Below are 22,197 nucleotides of genomic sequence, written 5' to 3' on the forward strand. Positions count from 1 at the left end.
AAACCACAACGAGATATCCCCTCACACTTGTCAGAATGGCTACACTCAAAAACACAAGAAACAAGTGGCGAGGATGTGGAGAAAAAGGAACCCTCTTGCACGGGTGGAAAACCAAACTGATGCAGCCACTGTGGAAAACAGTATGGAGGTTCCTCAAAAAGTTAAAAATAGAGCTACGCTACAATCCAGCAATACCCACTACTGGGTATTTACGCAAAGAATACAAAAACACTAATTCGAAGGGATAATTGTACCCCTATGTTTATAGCAGCATTATTTACAATAGCCAAATTATGGATGCAGCCCAAGTGTCTATTGATGGATGAATGGATAAAGAAGGTGTGCTGTATGTATATCCACACAATGGAATAAGAAAAAAGAATGAAATCTTGACATTTGCAATTACGTGGATGGAGCTAGAGAGTATAACGCTAAGCAAAATAAATCAGAGAAAGACAAATCCATAGGATTTCACTCATACGTGGAATTTAAGAAACAAAATGAACAAGCAAAGGAGAAAAGAGAGAGACAAACCAAGAAACAGACTCTTAACTATAGAGAACAAACTGACGGTTACTGGAGGGGAGGTTAGGGTGGGGGGTGGGTGAAATAGTTGTTGGGGATTGAGGAGGGCACTTGTGATGGGCACCGGGTGCTGTATGAAGTGCTCAATCACTATATTGTATACCTGAAACTAATACAACACTGTATGTTAACTATACTGGAATTAAAATAAAAACTTAATGAAAATTTAATTGTAATGCCAAATTTATCAATATTTGCAAATTTATTATTCCTAATAATCTGAAGGTTAGCATTTAAAAAATACATTGTAAAGCAAGTATTAAAAAAAGAAAAAATTAACATGTCCTAGCACCTTATACCAAAATGAACCCAAAATGAACCATAGACTTTAAAATCTTAAATCATAAAATTTTTAGAGGAAAACAAAGGAGAAAATCTTTGGGTCTTTGGGAAAGTTTTTAAATACACTGTAAAAAAATAAGATCCATAGGGGTGCCTAGGTGGCTCAGTCGGTTAAGTGTCTGCCTTCGGCTCAGGTCATGATCCCAGGGTCATGGGATCGAGCCCTGCATTGGGCTCTCTGCTAAGCAGGAAACCTGCTTCTCCCTCTCCTTCTGTCTGCCGCGCTGCCTGCTTCTGCTCTCTTTCTCTCCGTCAAATAGATAAAATCTTTCCAAAAAACTAAGATCCATAAAAGAAAAAGTTGATAAATTGGACCCTATCAAATTTAAAACTCCTGTTCTAAAAAAGACAATATAGGGGGCGCCTGGGTGGCTCAGTCGTTAAGCGTCTGCCTTCTGCTCAGGGCGTGATCCCGGCGTTCCGGGATCAAGTCCCGCATCAGGCTCCTCTGCTGAGAGCCTGCTTCTTCCTCTCCCACTCCCCTGCTGTGTTTCCTCTCTTGCTGGCTGTCTCTCTGTCAAATAAATAAATAAAATCTTTAAAAATAAAAAATAAAAAAGGCAATATTAAGAGAATGAGAAAAGGAGCCACAGGCTGGGAGAAAATATTTAATATCACATACATGACAAAAGACTTGTATCCATCACATGTAAAGAATTCTCAAAAGTCAAAATAAGAAAAATTTTAAGTGATCAAACAATTTGAACAGACTCTTCATTAAAGAAGAGATACAGATGGCAATTAAACCCAGCAAAAGATACTCAATATCATTATTCATTAGAGAAATGTATATTAAAACCCCAATGAGATACCAGTGTATGTCTATTAAAAATAGCATTAAAAATAAAAAGAACAAAAAGTTGACGATACCAAGTGCTGGTGAAGATGTGGAGGGACCAGAGCTCTTGTTCACTGGTGGGAATGCAAAATGGTACAGTCACTTTGGAGACGGTTTCTCAATCTCTTATTAAATTAAACATGTAGTTACCATATGACCATTAATCCTACTCCTAAGTACTAACCAAGGAGAAACGAAAACAAACATTCATGGGAAAATCCTTATATGAATGTTCATAACAGTTTTATTCATCATAGCCCAAAAACCTGGAAACAACAGGGTTTAAATATCTTTCAGCTGGTGAGTGGATAAATACCCTAATGGAATATTACTCAGCAATAAAAAGGAAGAAACTACTGATATAGGCAATAACATAAATAAATGTCAAATGTAGTTTGTTAAGTAGAAAGTAAGAAAAAAAAAAGCCAAACTCAAAAGCCACATACTATCTGATTCTGTTTAAAAGACTTTCTGGAAAAGGCAAAATTATTGGTACAGAAAACAGATCAGTGGTTTCTAGGAATTAAAAGTGAAGTGAAGGGTTGATTATAAAAAGGAAGCATGGGAGGAAGTTTGGGGGATGATAAAACCGTTTTTTTTTTTAAGATATTATTTATTTGAGAGAGAGAGAGTCGCACGTGAGAGAGCACAAAGCAGGGGGAGGGGTAGAAGAGGAGGGAGAAGCAGGGAGCCCCATGTGGGGTTCGATCCAAGGACCCTGGGATCTTAAGCTGAGTTAAAGGCAGACACTCAACCGACTGAGCCACCCAGGTGCCCCGATAAGACTTTTTTATCTTGAACGTGATGCTGATAAACTGTGTGCACTTGTTTATGCTCATAGAACTATGCACCAAAAAGAGTGCGTTTCCTGCATGGGAAATTTTAAGACAATAAAATGGAAGTGAAACCGCAGCAACAACAAAAGGGACGAGGGAATGTGTCTATACCCTTATTTAAGATGAGCTGTAGGAAACATTAAGTGGAAACAGGACGTTCAGAATGGTGTAAATTATATGCTCCCTTTTATCTAAGAAAGGGGGAAGAGCAGACCAGATCCTAAGGAGGTCTCCACGATTGCTGCCCCCTGTGTACACACCCCTTGAGCGTGAGTGTCCCTCTACATAGAATCAGATGATGCCTGTGATTAGGTTATGTTACCTGGCAAAAGAGAGAGCATCTGGGGTGGGTCTCGCCTAATCAGATGAGCCCTTGAAAGCCCGGTTTCCTCCAGGAAGTTGCAGAAGAAGACCTGTAGGTGAGCTCCTTCTGGCCTGGAAGAAGCAAACAGCTATGATGTGACCTGCCCAAGAAGCTGAGAGAGGCCTCCAGGACTGTGACTAGCGGTCGACAGCCAGCTACAAACTGAATGTTACCAAAGGACTGAGCTTAGATGGGCACTCCAAGCTCCGGACGAGAGCACAGCTCAGCCAACGCACTGACTTCAGCCTCATGAGACCCTGAGCAGGGAACCTGGCCGTGGCTTGCTGGGCTTCCAGGTTCCAGAGCCGTAAGCTAGCTGAGCAGTGGGTGTTGTTCTAAGCCTCTGCGCGTGGGGTGATTTGTTATGCAGGAACAGAAACCAGCATGGGGGCCTGTGAATATAGATGTATATTTGTTTACACTTTTTAAAAAGTTTAGCAAGAATAAAAAGCTGATAAAAATCATTAGATAGCGTGTGAGGAAGGAAACACAGGATGAAAGTCACACTAACCTGAATGTACTTTGCTTTGTAGATTTGACTTTAAAACTGTGTGAACATGTTACATAATTATAAATCAATATTAAATTAAAGTTTAAAAAATCCATCTGTAGAAAGAAAAAATAAAAATAAAACAAGGGAAACAAATTCTACTAAATTATAACTTCACGCCACACCAAGAGAAATGAATTCAAATGACTTTAGATTTCAATAATTTAATCGTACATCCCTAGTGGGATATATCCTAAGGCCAAAAAGTATTACAAATGTATCTTCAACTCTATTGTGAAGAATCGTATACCAGCATTATTAATAATATGATTACTACTACTAATATTATTGACATTGTTACTCAAAAGTTATTACGTTTGGTAAGCTAAAGCAAATATTTAATTGTATTATGTCATTAGGAGCCAAAATTTTCAGCATAAGAGAAGAGAAAGAAATATGAATTTAAAGAAATTAAGTAAAATCCCTTTAATACTAAATTTGAATTGGGAATAGAATAACCTCCTGATATGTTTCTCTTGGTAAAAATTTGTTTCCTGGCTCTATCTGTTGAAAAATACTACAACAGCCTATGTTAACTGAAGAGCGAGGGGCACTCCCCCCTTTCAGGTGAGCTTCTGCAGGAAAAAGAACCAGACATCCCTGGAGAAACACTGCTTCCAGGCTGGAGGCACGACATGTCCGGAATCATCCTGTCTTACCGGAGAGCAAGGAAGCCATGGCAGACGACCAGGGTCATGTCAGAAAGACTCAGATGCCAACTTGAAGGGGTTTTCTTAGGCTCTAGATGTGACCATGTGAGCATTAAAAAGAATAGTAACTATAAAGGATTGAAACACATGTACTACGTCTACATCCAGGATTTCATAATAATCCTGAAACAAACGAGCAAAACCCACAACTCATCACTTACCTGTGCATGATGCTAAGAAGCCAATGCTTGTTGTCTGAAAACTTGTAAATAAAAGAAAACAATCATGAATGTATCCTGCCTTTGTGTTATGAACTATGAACTTACAGTAATCAAACAGTTGATGAGGGGAAATCCTTTTTCTTAGAAATTCCAACTTATTGTCCAGAATAAAGAAGGAAAAATAGAATATTATCATTTTGCAACCTTTAATGAAAGATAGGTCAAGACCATCCATTGTTGCTCAATGGGGGAACTGTTAACGTGGAATGGATACATCAGTCTGACAACAGCAACGCCCCCTGGTTAATCTCAGCCTCACAAAACGAGAGACCTTGTGCTTCCTCTTACCGTGCATTGCAAGGTCCACACTCTAACATAGTTTTGCCAAAGAAATCAAGCCTGAATATGTTCAGATCTCTAGATTTAACCATAGTTAACAGCAAATACAGGTGTACAAGAAATGTTAGTGACAGTGTGGTAGACAAAATAATGGTCCCCGAAGAAGTCCACTCCCCTGTGATGTCCCCTGACACTTACTTGGCAAAAAGGGATTCGCAGATGTGATTAACATTGTGGACTTTGAGTCCTTAAAAGCAGAGAACCCTTCCCAATGTGGTCAGAGAGAGATGGCACCCCAGGAGAAGGTCAGAGGCAAGCTACGAACAGACCCAGTCTGCTGTGCTGGTTTTGAGGATAGAGCCGCGGACTGTGGGTGGCCGCCAGAAGTGGGAAATGGCCCTCAGCTGACAGCCAGCAGAGAAACAGGGACCTCTGGCATACAAGCACAAGGCACAGATTTTGCCAACTACCAAATCAGCAGGAAAACCAGCTTTGAGGAAGGAAGGCAGCAAGCCAACACAAACTTTAGCTTGGTGAAACCCAAACGGAACTTCTGACTTCAGACCTACAGGAGAAAATATTTGTTTTGATTAAAGTGCTAAGCTTGTGGTGACTTGTTTTCCAAGAAAATCATTTTATTTAGTACAAGTAAGTACTTAAAACATTGTGTACAATAATTTCTACAGAAATCATCCTCTGGGATTGTTTTGTGACTTTGAAAAAAATCACAGAACTGCTTTGAGATGCAGTTTCTTTTTCCACTAAATGAAAAGACTGGACAAGAGAATTCCAGATCTTCAAAATAAGATGGTCATTACCACTTTAGAGAGAGAACATCATAATAATTAAAAGCATAGGGTTTAGTTTCATGAATTCATTCATTTATTCAGCAAATATTTATTGAACAGCTACGATGTGGCAGCACGGTGTTAGACCCTGGAGACAAGGTCTTTGTCATCATATAATGTATCTTCCATTTCCTTTTACTGTGATAAAAAACACAAAATATGAAATTTACCATCTTAACCATTTCAAAGTGTATAGTACAATTGTATTAACCAGAAGCACTCTATTGTACAATAGCTCTTTGGGACTTTTTCATCTTGCAAAACTGCACTGTGGTTTTGTAATACGTTTTGAATTCAGGAAGTGTGAAGCCTCCAGCTTTGTTTCTCTTTCTCAGGATTGTTTTGGCTATTCGGGGTCCTCTTAAATTCCATATAAATTTTAGAATGGTTTTCTCTATTTCTGCAAAAATGCCACTGAAATTTTGGTAAGTGTTATATTGAATCTCTTGGTCACTTTGGGTAGTGTGGACATTTTAACAACATTAAGTTTACCAATCCATAAACAAGGGTTTCTTTCCATTTGTATGGGCCTTCTTTAATTTCAGTGTTTTGTAGTTTTCAGTGTACAAGTCTCCTGCTTGCCTGGTTAAATCTATTCCTAAGTACTTTATTCTTTTTGGTGATGTTGGGTGTTTTGTTTTGTATTTTTTTAAGATTTTATTTATTTATTTTATAGAGAATGAGCAAGCAGGAGAGAATCTCAAGCAGACTGCCCACTGAGCAGGGAGCTTCGTGGAGGGTATAATCCCACGACTCTGAGATCATGACCTGAGCCTAAATCAAGAGTCAGACACCCAAACAACTGAGCCACTCAAGTGCCCCTCAGTGTTACTACAAAAGGCATTTTCTTAATTTCCTTTTCAGATTATTCATTTTCACTACATAAAAAAAAAAAACCTGCTTTTGCTGTGTTGACTTTGTATCCTCAACTTTGCTGAATTCATTGATAAGTTCTAACAATTTTTTTCTTTGTGGAATCTTTAGTGTTTTCTATATATCAGATCATGTCATCTGAAAAGCAGATAACTTTACCCCTTCCTTTCTGATGCAGGTACCCTGCATTTCTTTTTCTTGTCTAATTGCTCTGGCTAGTACTATGTTGACTAGCAGTGGCAAGACTGGACATCCTTGCCTTGTTACTGATCTTACAGGAAAAGCTGTCAGTCTTTCACCATTGAATGTGATGTTCACTGTGGACTTTTCGTATCTGGCCTTTATTATGTTGCGGTAGTTTCCCCCTATTCCAAGTTTGTTGAATGTTTTTATCATAAAGGGTGTTGAATTTTGTCAAATGCTTTTTATTAGATCAATTGAGATAATTATGTGTTTTATGCTTCATTCTGTTAATGTATGTATTACGTTAATTGATTTTTTTATGTTGAACCATCCTTTCATTCCAGGAAAAAATCCCACTTGATCATGGTGTATAATCCTTTTAATGTGTTGTTGAATTTGAGAGAGGGCATTTTGTTAAGGCTTTTTGCATCAATGTTCACAAGGGATGTTGGTCTGTAGTTTTCATTCCTTGTAGTGCCTTTGACTTCATTATTGGGTTAATGCTGGCTTTTTAGAATGCATTAGGAAGTATTTCTTCCACTTTCATTTTTTTGAAAAGTTTGAGAAATATTGGTGTTAATTCTCCTTTAAATGTTTGAGAGATTTTATCAATGAAGCCATAGGGTCCAGACCTTTTCTCTGTTGGGAGATTTTTATTACTGATTCAATTTCCTTACTAATTATAACTCTATTCAGATTTTCTTTGTGATTTTGCCTTCACAGGTTTTGTATTTCCAGAAATTTGTCCATTGCACCAGATTATCCCATTTGTTGGCATACAGTTGTTCATAGCATTATCCTAAAATCTTTCTTATTTCTGTCAAATCAGTAATGATGTTCCTATTTTCATTTGGGTACTAAATAACTAAATGTTATTTGAATCTTTTTTTTCATAGTCCATCCAGCTAAAGGTTTGTCAATTTCAAAGAACTAACTTTTAGTTTCATTAATTTTCTTCATTGTTTTTCTATCTCTGCTCTAAGTTTTATTTTTCTCTTCCTTCTGCTAGCTTTGGGTTTAGATTGTTCTTCTCTTTCTAGCTCTGTAAGTTGTAAAGTTAGATTGTTGATTTGAGATTTTCCTATTTTTAAATATTTTATTTATTTATTTGAGAGAGAGAAAGAGAGCATGTGCATGCCTGAGCAGGAGGAAGGACAGAGGGGAAGGGAGAGGGAGAGGGACTCTCAAGCAAACTCCAAGGGGCTCAATCCCACAACCCTGAGATCATGACTTGAGCCAAAACCAAGAGTGGGGTGCTCAACCGACTGAGCCACCCAGGTGCCCTGAGATCTTTCCTGTTTTTATTTTTCTTTTTTAAAGATTTATTTATTTATTTGAGAAAGAAAGAGAGCATGCATGAGCAGTGAGATAAGGAGAGGGAGAGAATCTCAAGCAGACTCCCTGCCAAGTGCGGAGGCCCATGCCAGGCTTGATCCCATGACCCTAAGATTAGGACCTGAGTTGAAATCATTTGTCGGAGTCCTAACTGACTGAGCCACCCAGGCTCCCCTCTTTTAAATGTAAGTGCTTATAGCTATAAATTTCCCACTTAGCGCTGCTTTTGCTGAGTCCCAAAAGTCTTGGTATGCTGAGTTTTCATTTTTATTAATCTCTAAGTATTTTGCAGTTTCTCTTGTGATTTATTCTTTGATCTACTGGTTGTTTAATTGTGTATTGTTTAATTTTGACAAGTTTCTGGTTCTTCAAGTTTTATGTCTGTTACTGATTTTTTAAAGATTTATTTATTTATTTGAGAGAGTGTGCACTTGCGTGAGTGGGGGAGGGGTGGAGGGAGAGAGAATCTCAAGCAGACTCCCCACTGAGCACAGAGCCCAATGCGGGGCTTGATCTCATGACCCATGAGATCATGACCTGAGTTGAAATCAAGAATCCGATGCTTAACTGACTGAGCCACCCAGGTATCCCTATGCCTGTTACTGACTTTTAACATCATCCCATTGTGGTTAGAAAAGATACTTTGTCAGATATCTACATGTTTTAATCTACTGAAACTTAATTTGTGGCCTAATATATGATCTATCCTAGAATGTCTCATGTGTACTTGAGAAGAATTACATGCTATTGTTGTTAGGCAGAGTTTTCTGTATGTGTCTATTTGATCTGATTGGTTTATTGTATTAAGTCCTCTATTTCCTTCTCTATCTTCCGTCTGGTTGTTATATCCATTATTGAGAATAGGATATTGCAGTCTCCAACCATTGTTTTAGAACTGTGTATTTCTGCCTTCAATTCAAATCTATTTTTGATTCACATATTTTGATGGCCTGATATTGGGTGCATAAATGTTTATTTTTTATTTTTTTAAAGATTTTATTTATTTATTTGACAGAGAGAGACAGCGAGAGAGGGAACACAAGCAAGGTGAGTGTAAGAGGAAGAAGCAGGCTTCCCGCCGAGGAGGGAGCCTGATGCGGGGCTTGATCTCAGGACCCTGGGATCATGACCTGAGCCAAGGCAGACGCTTAATGGCTGAGCCACTCAACCGCCCCGGGTGCATAAATGTTTAACTTGTTATATCTTCTTGCTCTATTTAGTATTTTATTAATGTATAATGTCTTTTTTTGTCTCTTGTAAATTTTTTGATTTAACATCTATTTTGCCTGATATTAGTATAGCTACCCCTGCTCTCTTTTGGTTACTATTTACATGGCATCTTTTTTCATCCTTTCACTATTAATCTATTTGTGTCTTTGAGTCTAAAGTGAGTCTGTCGTAGCCCACTCATCTGCCCGGGGGTCTTGTCCCTGCACTGTCCACTCCTGTTGCCTGCATGGAACCAGCTCCCTTAGCTGCCTGGTGGTGGGCAAGGGGGCTTTGGTGAGCCTGAGGAGGCACAGGCCTGCCCTAGGCCTGCAGGTTTGTGTGTCTGTCCCCAGCAACATGGAAAAACTCTACAATGAAAATGAAGGAATGGTGGAAATCCAGGGAAAACCAAAAGATGAAGCGGAGAGTGAAGATGAAGGAAAATCAGAGAAGAGAAGCTGGAAGTGGAAGGGAAACCAGGGCATGAGGGAAAGCTCCAGAATGAGGGACAGCCAGATGATGAAACATAAGCCAAAGGTGAGAGAAAGCAAGAAAAGCAGGGCAAGTCTAAAAGTGAGAGAAAACCACATAGTAAGGGGAAGCCAGAACCCCTGGCAAAGGCTGTGAGGGAGCCATGGGCTGCCAAAAAGCACCTAGCTGAAGATTGTATGCCCGGAAAAATGGGAGGATGGGTGATTCCCCCAAGGACCATCAGGAGGACTTCCAGGAAAGGCGCTTGGGCAGTGAGGAGATCATGAGAGAATGTGGAGATAGGTCAAGGGCTCAGAAAGAGCTAAGGAAAAAACAGAAAAGGCATTGTTTTCATTGGACGCAAAGAGATGTACAAGATGCATTCACCCCAAGGATGTCAGGAGAGCGAGGGGCAGCGGTAGGGGCCAAAAGGGGCCCATATCTTTAATGCCTTTGGCCTTCAATTCTAATTTCTCTGATGAGAATATTGTTGACCATGTTTCCCGCAGCAGGCTTTTGCCAGGCTAAGTGCTTTAACATTAAGCTGATACTTTGCTGTAAGAGTCACTTTTGTTGCCAGCAGGCTTTTGATCCAACAACTGTGTTCTCTGTCTTTAGTAGGGGACTTCCACCAGGTGCATGAAAAGATGTTCATGGTTCATCGCAAAAGAACAGTAAAGAAAAAACAGTTTCAGAACCACACACACACGCAAAATAAAGTGAGTCTATTGTAGACACAATATAGTTGGATCATGTGGGTTTTACACATTCTGCCAACCTCTGTCTTTTGACTGGAGGGTTTAATCTCTTTACATTTCAAGACATTACTGACAAGGAAGGACTTACCTCTGTCATTTTTCTATTTGATATAACAATTTGCTATTTGCCTTATGGCTTTTTTGGTCCCTTATGTCCTGTATTAATATTCGTTCACGTTTGATTTTTTTGTAGTGAAGTGCTTAAATTCTTTTCTCATTTCCTTTTGTATATATTCTGTAGCTATTTTTCTCTATGGTTACCATGGGGATTACATTTCACATCCTAAAGTTATAACACTCTCATTTGAATTTATACCAGCTTAACTTCAGTAATTACATATAAAAACTCTGCTACTCTACAGCTCTGTCTTCACCCCTTTTGGTTGTTGATATCACCAAATAATAACTTTATACATTGTGTGCCCCCAAACATAACCTAATAATTCTTGAAATGTATTACTGTCTTTAATCGTCTATAAACAAAATTTGGAATTACAAATCAAAGTTACAATAATACTTGCTTTTTAAAAAATGTATTAGTTTTTTAAAAATCCCGTATAAAACAAAAAGTAGAATTACAAACCATTGTTACAATGATACTAGTTTTTATAATAACCCATGCATTTACCTTTATCGAGATCTTTATTTCTTCATATGGCTTCAGGTTACAGCTTTCATTATATGTTGCAGGACTCACTTGACATTTCTTGTAGGGCAGCACTAGTGGTCACATACACCCTCAACTTCTGTTTATCTGGGAATGTCTTAATTTTCCCTCACTTTGAAGGACAGTATTGCCAGATATAGGATTCTTAATTGACAGGTTTTTTTCTTTTAGCACCCTGAATATATCAACCACTGCTTTCTGGCCTCCAAAGTTTCTGATGAGAAATCTGCTGAAAATCTTATTTAGGGTCCCTTGTATATGATAATTCTCTCCTTTCTTGCTGCTTTCCAGGTTCTCTCATTGTGTTTTGACAGTTTTATTATAATGTGTCTCAGTGTCAACCTATTTGAGTGAACTCAAAGTTCACAGAGCTTCTTGGATGTTTATATTCATGTCTTACACCACATGTGGGAAGCTTTCAGCCATTATTTCTTAAATATTTTCTCTGCCCCTTTCTTTCTCTCCTCCACTTGAGACTCCCACAATATGTATGTTCGTCCACTTGATGCTGTCCCACGAGTCCCTCAGGTTCTGTTCACACTTCTTAAACCTTTTTGCTTTCAGTTTCTCAGACTCAGTAATTTCCATGGTCCTATATTCAAGTTCACTGATTCTTTCTTCTGCCTGCTCAAATCTCTCTGACTCCCTCTAGAGAATATATAATTTCAGTTATTGTAGTTTTCACCTCCAGAATTTCTTTTCAGTTTCTTTTTAGGTTTTCTATCTCTTTGATATTTTCATTTTGTTCACACATGATTTTCTTGACTTTATCCACATCTAATTCCAGCAAAGAATAGAAGAAAGAAAGAGAAAATACAACAATAAGAACAAGAACAACAGAGAACAAAACAAAACAAGCCAGAAAAAAAACAAAAACAAAACATAATAGGAAGAAAAAAAACAAATAAGAAACAAAACAGAACAAAACAGAAAACTAGATCCTGGATGTGTTTTGGCATGTTTATTTTAAGAGACTAGATCCCAAAATAGGAAAGAAAGAAAAATTGATATATACATACATAAATAAAATAAAATACAATGAAAGGAAACCAAAAATTATAAATATACACATTTAAAATATATACATGTATGTTTATAATATATATTTATATATATATTGTAATATATATAAAAATAGAAATTAAAAGAGAACTAAAAAAATTGAAAAAATAAGAAAATAGCTGAGAAAATAATACTGGAAGACTAAAGGGAAAAAAACCATGAATGCTATCTACCGTTTTCCCCAAGAGCTGAAGCTTTGCAGCCCTCTGTGATCCGTAAACTTGGTGAGAGCCAGTTGTTCAGGCTGGTATTCTGGGGGAGGGGCTTGTTGCACCGATTTTCAGGTCCACTTGCCTTAGTGGAAATGTGCCTCCAGTTCACGGGGAGGCAGGGCTCAGTGGAAGCAGCTCTGGATTCTACTATGTGGTGCTGTTTTGCTCCCTGAAGGTTTTCAGCACTGATGGTGGGATGGATATGGTGGTGCCCTGCTCTCTAGCCCTGGAACTGAAAGTTTGCAGCCCCCCATGCTCTTCAGTGAGCCCTCACAGAAAAGCAGTCAATCCCTCTTATCTCCCTGGTTTCTGTCCAAACTCTGTGTTTACCCGGCCTGTGACAAAGTGTTTTTATCTCAGGCATGCAACTGAGTTTAAAACTCCAAATCTTATGGACTCCTGTAGCGTGGACCAGCGCTGTTCCTCCTAGGAGATAGGGGGGGAGCGGTCAGTCTCACCACACTTCTGCCTTTTCCTGGGCTCCTGCCAGGAAAGCACTTGCATGACCGTGTACTTGTTTGCAGTTTATGGAAACACAGAGCAGAGAGCCAGCACCTAGACTCACTGTTTTAAATTGGCAACCCTACTCTTGTGCCTGGGAACCCTGCTGTACTCAGGCACCCCTGTTCTTCCTGTGACCCCGGGGATCCTGAGACCATGCTGTTGCACCTGGGAGTCCACCTCGCTTTGCCACCTGAGCACCTTTAAGCCAGGGACATCCCCCACTGTAGCAGATTTCTTAAGGTTCTGATTTTGTCTCCCCCCCCCCCCGCTGCTTATAATACTTTGCTGTAGCCTCCTTAAGTTGGTTCCCTCCCCTCTGCCACACCCTCCAATATACCTCCCCAGATTCAAGTCTCTGGACCTCCTACCTTCCAAAACCTGGTCATTTTCTATTTGTAGAATTACGGCATTTCTTTTCTCAGATCTCTGATTGATTTTGCGAGTGTTCAGAATGATTTGATAACTATCTGGCTGTATTTGAGGGACCAGACAAACTCTTGGTCCCCTACTCCTCTGCCATCTTAACTCCACCCCTACAGTTGTTTTTGAGAGCCCTAGTCTTTATGTCTGGCTCCCAAAAGGAGAAAAATAGAAAGATGAAATGTGGGGGTTAGGGGTGGGCGTTGGCTCTTTAAATCCCCAAGAAGTCACTTCAGCCAGAGGAAGGAGGGGCTTGCTGCAATCAGGGAGGTACAACGATGTGTACTCCCTTCCGAGTCTGCTGTTTGTGATCAAGAGCAACGATTAGCAGTCAGAGCACATATCTCTACGGTTTGGAAGACAGAGGCCTTTCTGCCCACCTTGGCTCTGGCAAGCTGCATGCAAGTTGCTCCAGGAACCTATGCCCAGCTGCCTGTCACATGGCGAAGGGGTGGGGGATGTAGTGCAGCTACTGTGTTAAGAGCTAAAATTGACTGAAATTAACTGAAACTTAAAAAAAAAAGATTTATTTATTTATTTTAGAGAGAGAGAGGATGTGTGCACAGGAGCAGGGGGAGGGGCAGAGGGAGAAGGGAGAGAGACTCTCAAGCATTCTCCCTGCTGAGAGCTGAGCCTGATGCAGGGCTTGATCCTAAGACCCTGAGATGATGACCTGAGCCAAAACCAAGAGTTGGCCGCTTAACCCACTGAGCCACCCAGGTGCCCCAACTGCAACTTTTTATCCAAGCCTTCCGCTGGAAGTTGCAAGCCTCCAGTAGGCTCCAGAGTCCCAAAATAGTGATAGCAGAAGATTCTGCCAGTGCAATCACGGTCTAGGTAGGGAGACAGATTCCTGGTGCTTCCTACTCTGACATCTTCCCAGAATCTGTGTTCTGTTCTTCTTTACATTTCTATGTCCTTGTCGGTATTCTCATTTTGTTCATGATTTGTTCCCCATTTTCCTGGGTTATCTATCTGTGTTCTCTAATAGTACATTGAGCTCCTTTAAGATGATTATTTTGAATTCCTTGTGAGGCAGTTCATATATTGTTTCTTTAGGATTGATTTCTGGAGATTAATTTTTTTCTCCTTTGATTGGGCTATGTTTCCTTGTTTCTTCATGTGTCTTAAAAAAAATTTTTTTTTTTTTTTTGGTCTTTGACTGGCTTCATACAGGAAAAACCCTTGCCAATCAGCACAGCTAGAGATGCTGGGAGACTCTCGATCCTTTTCTGAGGCTGTGTCTTCTCTGGGCTTGTATGGTAATCTCTCAAACAGAGAAAATTTGCCTTTTCTTTTTTAGAAGCTGGTAATCTGTCGCTTCCTTTGGTGTCTGTCTATGGTACTGTAAGTTCTGGGGGCTGCAACAAGCCTCTGAGCTCTCTTGCTTTCCGCGGCCCCAGGCATCCAAAGTATGTTGGTTCCATCAGCCTTCTGAGGCAAGTGAAACCAAAACCAGTCCCTCAGGGAACGTCTTGAAAAGCTGAAATGTTGGACATACATTCTACTCTTCTTTCTTCCCTCGTGAGGGAGAGGCTACATGTGGGATGCTTTCTCCCTATCGCATCAAGCTTTCCAGCTTGGGGAAAAGGCTATGGGGTTGAAATTAAACAGCTCTTCTTACCTATTTCAATTTGTCTGTTCTTGGCTTTGAGCCTGCCTGGGGTACTATGACTTATTTAGTGATTTCCGGAGTTCTCATAATGCTTTTTTTGGACTATATATTGTTGTTCGGTTGGTGTCTCTGTAGGGAAATGAGATCTGGGGCTCCTATTCTGCCATCTGGCTGATATAACTCCCTTCTGGTAACTTCTTATGACAGCAATAGAAATTAATATGGACATCAAAAAGATGCAGTGAACAAAAATCATGAGGAATAAAGGAAACCCTATTAAGAAGTCGCATCCCTGGGGCGCCTGGGTAGCGCAGTCGTTAAGCGTCTGCCTTGGGCTCAGGGCGTGATCCTGGCAATCTGGGATCGAGCCCCACATCAGGCTCTTCCGCTGGGAGCCTGCTTCCTCCTCTCCCACTCCCCCTGCTTGTGTTCCCTCTCTTGCTGGCTGTCTCTCTGTCAAATAAATAAATAAAATCTTAAAAAAAAAAAAAAAAAGAAGTCACATCCCTGAAAGGTCTGAGCCTCACCTCCCTCCCTTCACTGTGGATGGAGAAATCAGCTGATTATCTTTCTTGCACAAGGTGTTGGCCAACACGCTCGAAGCCTTGGGTTTTGAATTTTGGTGATGGCCATTTTGCCGGGGAGGCACAATGTTCCCAGTTGTTATGGCTACTGGGTGACAGGTGCCCTGATGACAGAGGGATCAAGGAGTACCTTATGGACTGGTGCAGGCCAGGGTAGGCACCGTAAAAGGCAGAGTTTGAGCTGGCTACTTAGGGACACTGACAGGTGTGTTGGAGTGAAAGGAACATTCCAGGAGAGTAAGGAGTACTTTCTGTATAGGTGTAGGAAATTAAAATAAAATGAAATTTACCATTTTAACCATTTTTAAGTATCTAGTTCAGTGGTAGTAAGTAAGGAGTGTTTTTGTGCAAGAAGTGATTTTATTTTGGGAAGAATAATCTGGTGCTTTTTCAATGGCTGAAAGACTAAAATACTTTTATTTATTTTTATTTATTCTTTAAAGATTTTATTTATTTGAGAGAGAAAGAACAAGCAGGGGGAGGAGCAGATGGAGATGGGTAAGCAGACGCCACACTGAGTGCAGAGCCTGACACAGGGCTCAATCCCACAACCATGAGATCATGATCTGAGCAGAAATCAAGAGTCAGACACTCAACTGACTGAGCCACCCAGGCGCCCCAAGACTAAAATACTTTTAGAGAAAAAAAGTAAAAGGACTACTTAGGAAGTAATAAATCAATGAACAATTGAGCATTGATTGTCATATTGGCTAAGGAAGTGATCATCTGATTTGAATAATGTTGCAAAATGGAAAAGAAAGAATTAGTATCCCCATTCCTCAGATAAGGAAACTGATGGTCTGACTAAGTGACCTGCTCCAACTGCACAGTATGAAAGGGGTATATCCAAGACTAGAATCCAAGTCTTCACGTTCTGAATCCAGGCCTTTTTGCACCAGCCATTGATGGACAATCCACCTTCCTGAAGCTGAAGCTTCCCTAGTCTCTGTAGAAAATTACCTCCTAGGAAGACACAGGATGCCAGAGCTGGTTAGCTGTGGGTGACAGCAGTGATTAGACTCAGGGCCACATGCTGGACATTCTGTCCTCAAGATATCACCACTTTCATTCTAGTGGGCAATAACATGGTTTGGCAGGTCAAGAAGAGGAGTTTGGGGATGCCTGGCTAGTTCAGTAGGAAAAGCATGTGATTCTTGATCTCTGGTCATGAGTTCGAGCCCCATACTGGGTGTAAAGATCAGCAAAAACCAAACCAAACCAAAACAAAGCCTTAAAAAAAAAAAGGAGAGGGGTTTGAATTTTATGTTTCTGTGAATGCCATTTGTTGGGACGCACTGTCCCTTCAGTCTTGCCATCAGCGGTGATGCCATCTGCATGGTGCTGATTGCCAGTGGCAAGCTGGGGCCCTGGAATCAGAGCATTAGGGTTGGCACAAGGTGCATGGGAACGACAGAGCGTGTGCTGCTTGCTGGCCAAAAGCACTCAGCCAGAACAAAGTCCCAAGAATAGACTCTGGAAGCCTGGGAGATGTGCAGTTGTTTCGGAGGAGGAAAGGACAGTGAGAAAGTCTGCTGTATAAGCACCTTGGGATCCCTTTGTGGAGGCCATCAGCCAAGAATGAACACAGCCTGGCCTTGGGGCCAGATTCTCTCCTCTCTGGGCAGCCTCACTACAGGCAGTGTGACTCGGTCTGTCTGTCCCACCGGAGAGTTGAACTCTAGCTTAAAGGCGGCTGAGTCCATGTGGTCCCGACCTCTCTTCAGCGACAGGTCCCCTCTGCCCATCCTCCCCTCTGCCAGAGGCTCTTCAGCTTCCAGGCAAACACTCCTGGGGGTGAAGGACCCACGTTGGGAAGGCAAACATTTTCATGTTGGGGTAATAGCTACTGCCATCACTTTCCTCTCCTCTTTGGCTTCCTCCCACCTTCCAGAGAGTGAGCTCGGTTAGAAGTGTGGAATGCCCCGAAGCGTGGAAAGGGCTCCATCTATGTCTTGGCATGCCTCAGGGGAGGCAGCACAGAGGGCCTGTGGGCCCGGCCTGAGCACCTCACCCCAGTCAGACTTCACCCCCAGCTTCGTCTTTGGTATTCACCCCAGAATTCCACACCCCCCCAAGAACCCCGCATGGGGAAGTGTAGCCTTGATTGGCAGGTTCCAGCACGGTCCCTGCAGCCACCCCGGATTCCAAGTGTTAGAGAGGCCTCAGCAGACTTGGGATTTTGTCCCAGCTCTGCCGCTAACTGGCCAGCCACAGGATCCTGGGCAAGTTGGTTCCTCCTTGACAACTCCCTTTTTGTGTTGTAAAACGAGAGACATCGGCCAGATTTGACTTGTTCACTGAGCACATTTGGGGGCATTTTCCACAGAACAGGCTTTGTGCGGGAAGCAGGGCATGGCCCAAGCGAGCACGGCGCAGTTTGGTGGGGGACGCTGCTCTGCACGTGGGTGGTTATGAGACAGAAGGTGGTAAAGCCGGGTGGGGGAGGCCTGTGGGGACCGCGGCGGGACGGCCCTCCCAGGCAGGGGTGGCCGGGCCTGGCCGTGCTGGGAGCCGGTGGGCAGCCACCGCGGGGCTTGGGGCTGCAGCACGGGGACCGCGATGGCCTCAGGAGTGGGGAGTGGGGGCGGCAGCGCGACAAGTGTGTGTGGGAGGGTGGCTTCACACCGTGGGAACCAGGGAAAGGTGTTGGGGAAGCTAGTGGCCTGATCGGACACACCTCCGGGAAGGCAGGCACTGTGGGGGTCCAGACACGAATGACTTCAGACAGAGGGCCTGGAGGGGGAGGAACAGCCAAAGGAACAGAAGATAGGAGTGATCAGAGGTGCCTGGCTGGGAACCGAGGGATGGGGGGATTGGGGGGTAGTCACAGGAGTCACTCAGAACGTGGCCCAGGCGTGAGGACAGAGAACTGGGACAGGGCCCTCCTCACTGCATCACCTTAGACTACGGACGCCTTGAGGACGCTGCGGAGCCCGCCCGAACCCTCTAGGTGGCCAAGAGCGCGTGGGGTCCGCTCCATAGGTGCGTGGCGGGAGGACCACCCCGCGTGCCCCTTGCACTCACCTCTCCATCCAAAAGGACTTTTCTATCAGTTCGGGAGTGGAGCTGCTTTTCCCTCAAGAAAGGACAATGACTTAACTGAGGCTGTAACCGGTCTACAGAAAGAATTTTATCATAATGATGGAATTTGTGCAGCTTCCAGACTCACTTGAGCCATTAGCAGCAAATTATCAGCCCGCAAAGGTAGGCATACGTGTTGGGATATGTCAGGAAGCCTCTTGCTCCCCGTCTTGCTGTTTGACCACTCTGCCGAGGGGTCCCCAGCACGGAGTAGGTGCTGGCAGGGAATCAGGACGTGGAGGTCAGGAGAGCCACTCCACAATGTGCACGCTTCCTCCGAGCGCCCGGGGGCTGGCTTTCTGGACGCGCTAGCCCTGTGGGGCATTGTGCGGGACCTAGGCTCCAGGGACACCCGCCAGTTCCCACAGGAGGGTGCAGCAAGGGTGGGGACTGCGGGAGAGCCCTGCAGACGGCGGAGACGAGCTTCAGCCCGCCACAGCACCCACTGTGAAGTGACCTTATGTTGTTCTTCTTGTTTGCTTTTAAGAACGAGCACATGCCAAGCACTTATTTAACTCATTAATGAGGGGACAAGGGGGATGACAGGGCTGGTGTAAAAAGTATTCTAGTCATTGAAAGATTGTAGGAATAAAGTTGCTCAATTATATACAAAACTGGTCAATCCCCCGGAGCAATAAAACTGTAACTTCGGACAGTGACCATTTGCATGTTTGCAGGATGAAATTCATCGCGTTGCTATTGGGCAAGGATAACTTGCATTGCTATCACTTTCCTATGAGTTAACATCTACCCTTATGAGGTTTATAAATTACCCTCATCAGTAGAGTGCATTTGGTGGAAACTTCGGGGCCTGCTGCTACAGAGCCCTCTGGCCTCAAGTGGGCTGTTAGTGGGGCTTCAGTGTGACCTTGAGAGAACAAGCTGTCAGCTGTTTTCCTATTTACAAGTTTGATATGGTTCTTTTCTTAAGAGCTCCCCCTTGTAATCACAGAGAAGCTCCCAGTATTACCCTGAACACAGAAGGCTGATCTGACTCGTTGACACAGGTCCAGCCAGAGGTGTGAAGCCGGCTCAGGCTCTTGCAGTCTGTCGGCAGAACTGGAGCTCAGAGCGGTGAGTAACAAATGAGGCTGGAAAATTAATCTCACGTTGCAGAGACTGCATGAGGATTCGAAGACTGCATTTTCAATAGCCTTTACCATTCCAGAGATTTAAAAATTCTCTAACTATCTAAAGCTGGGACACTCAGACCACGAAATGATTCTCCGCTGAGTTCTGCCTGCAGAACCTGTAAGAGGGTGAATTCCACTCTCCTTCAAGTCCTAAAAACTGCTAAGATTCCCAGCCTGCAAGAAAACGCCCTTTCTTACTCCCTGTAAACAGCACCAAACCTTTTCCCCAGGAGGGCTTTAGAGGTATTATTACCACATTTGAAGTCCAATCCATGTTCCTCAACAATGAGTTTGTCACACCTGATCAAATGGAATTTATTAGCAAATATAATACCACAAAAATGCAAACAAAATTGCACAATTAGTCCAGTTACATCCTGACAAAAATGAGGACAGATTCTTATTGAATGTTCATAAATAATGCTATTCAAAGCAAAGAAACTCAATAAAACTATTGGTTTATGAATTCTGAGATAGAATTAAGAGTAAGATATTAAAGAGCGTTTCATATCAACTTGCAAAAGCAGAGTCTATTACATTGAAGGTTAGAAAAAGACGGAGAAGAAAGAGAAAAGGCTTCATCATATTCTAACCAGAAAATAAAAGATTTCCTTTACTCATCCACTCAAATGGTTCCAAGGGTTCTTGGATCTAAAATTCTCTGCTTCTGGACTACAGAGAAACCCAGAAATCTTACCTTTGTTCCCTGGGATCGTCGGACAGTCTCTAAGCGACGTCAGCTCCAAAGCTGTATCAATGACAATTCTTGATGTGGAGTCCTTTCCACAAGGCTTGGAGACTCTCCCTTCTGTCCAGGACGTAAATGCTCTCCTGGCTTGGTTCAGCTAGGACCTTGCTTCCAGAATCCCCTCTCTGCACAGTGCTGGGTGAGAAAGAGTCCAAAGAGAAATCAGCCCAAAGTTGGGAAGGCAGAGCAGGGGGGTGGTAGCTGTCACCCCGTGGTGACACCTGCAGGTCTCACAGGGGGGCCAGCTGGTACTGTTCCTCATGAGTGCCAGCCGACAGTGCCCAGGCCCATCCCAGACTGCAGGCAGCAGCCTCGGACACTTGTCCAGCAGTCCCTGCAAGGGCCTGTCATTCAGGGTGCCCCACCACCCCCAGTATGGAAACCTGAGTGTCACCGACGATGTGACCATCAGCTCAGCCCTCTGTCTCCACACTGGGAACTTCCTGCTCCCAAAACTAACCCTTCTCCCGAGTGCCAGGGGACTCACACCTTTGCCTTTCTGTGGTTTTCAAGCCAGATTCCTGAACACACATGCACACACACTCACTCACACATCACATATCTGTTCAGTCTTCTACGGCTTTGAACTTACGAATGGAATCATAATGCTAACTTCTCTGACATTTAGATTTTTCGACATTGCTGTTATCCAAGTTGATGCATCATCGCCTTAGTAACTTACCATCATTTTTTTTTTTTTAAAGATTTTATTTATTTATGTGACAGAGAGACAGCCAGCGAGAGAGGGAACACAGCAGGGGGAGTGGGAGAGGAAGAAGCAGGCTCACAGCGGAGGAGCCCGATGTGGGACTCGATCCCGGAACGCCGGGATCACGCCCTGAGCCGAAGGCAGACGCTTAACGACTGCGCCACCCAGGCGCCCCAACTTACGATCATTTTTAAACTAGCCGACTGAATACCTCAATGCCAACTTGTTATTGTAACAGAAAGAAAACCAAATTCCAGTCTTGCATTAATATCGTATTTGGCAGTGAAGAATTCATACGCTTTTATACCTTCTTATGAACAAATCCGTTAAGTGTGAACAAATTTTACCCAAGTTTCAACACAATTCATTGTTTCTCTTCAGATTCATTATTTGCAGATGTTTGGAACCAAGGAAAACGAAGTTTACTTTCCTCAAGCCGTCTATAACTTTCCGTTTTCACGCAAGTTGTATCTTTTACAACCGTCTTTCCCGTTCTGGAGTGCACACTTTATTTTAGACAAATGAATCTCCTTGATAAACAAAAGCACATCCTGAGAGCACTGTCATATTTCTTTGCCACTATTGCTCCTAGTACGGTCTCAATCACCAGCGGTGATTATCAGTGTTACCCTAAGTCATTACCTTGTATTTCACCGACAGACTTGGGAGGTAGGTGACCGCGAGCCGCCCACCATCGTGCGGCATTTTAGCCGCGTCACACAGAGGGGGCCTCTGGAGAAGTTGCGGAGACAGAGCTGGGGTGCAGATGGTTTCTGGGGTCCAACAGTTGGGAGAAGAGGGAGGAAGCAGAGTTGGGCAGAGGAAGGCGTCGGGTCCTGTGGGATCAGAAGTGACAGAGGCATCGTGCACAGGCGGAATAGTGGGGGCTGTGAGCCCGCTCCCTGTTCAGTGGTGACTCCCAGGAGGTGGCTCTGCTGCAGGGGAGGAGCCTGGCAGTGTGTCCCTCCTCAGCGCGGCCCCCCACTGTGCACCCCCACATCCACCACAGCCAGGGAGCCGCACAGACATAGAAGAGGACTCCTACAGTAAACCCATCAAA

This window comes from Ursus americanus, chromosome 30, assembly GCF_024610735.1.
Source record: "Ursus americanus isolate L20-20 chromosome 30, mUrsAme1.1.p, whole genome shotgun sequence".
In the NCBI taxonomy this organism is placed as follows: Eukaryota; Metazoa; Chordata; class Mammalia; order Carnivora; family Ursidae; genus Ursus; species Ursus americanus.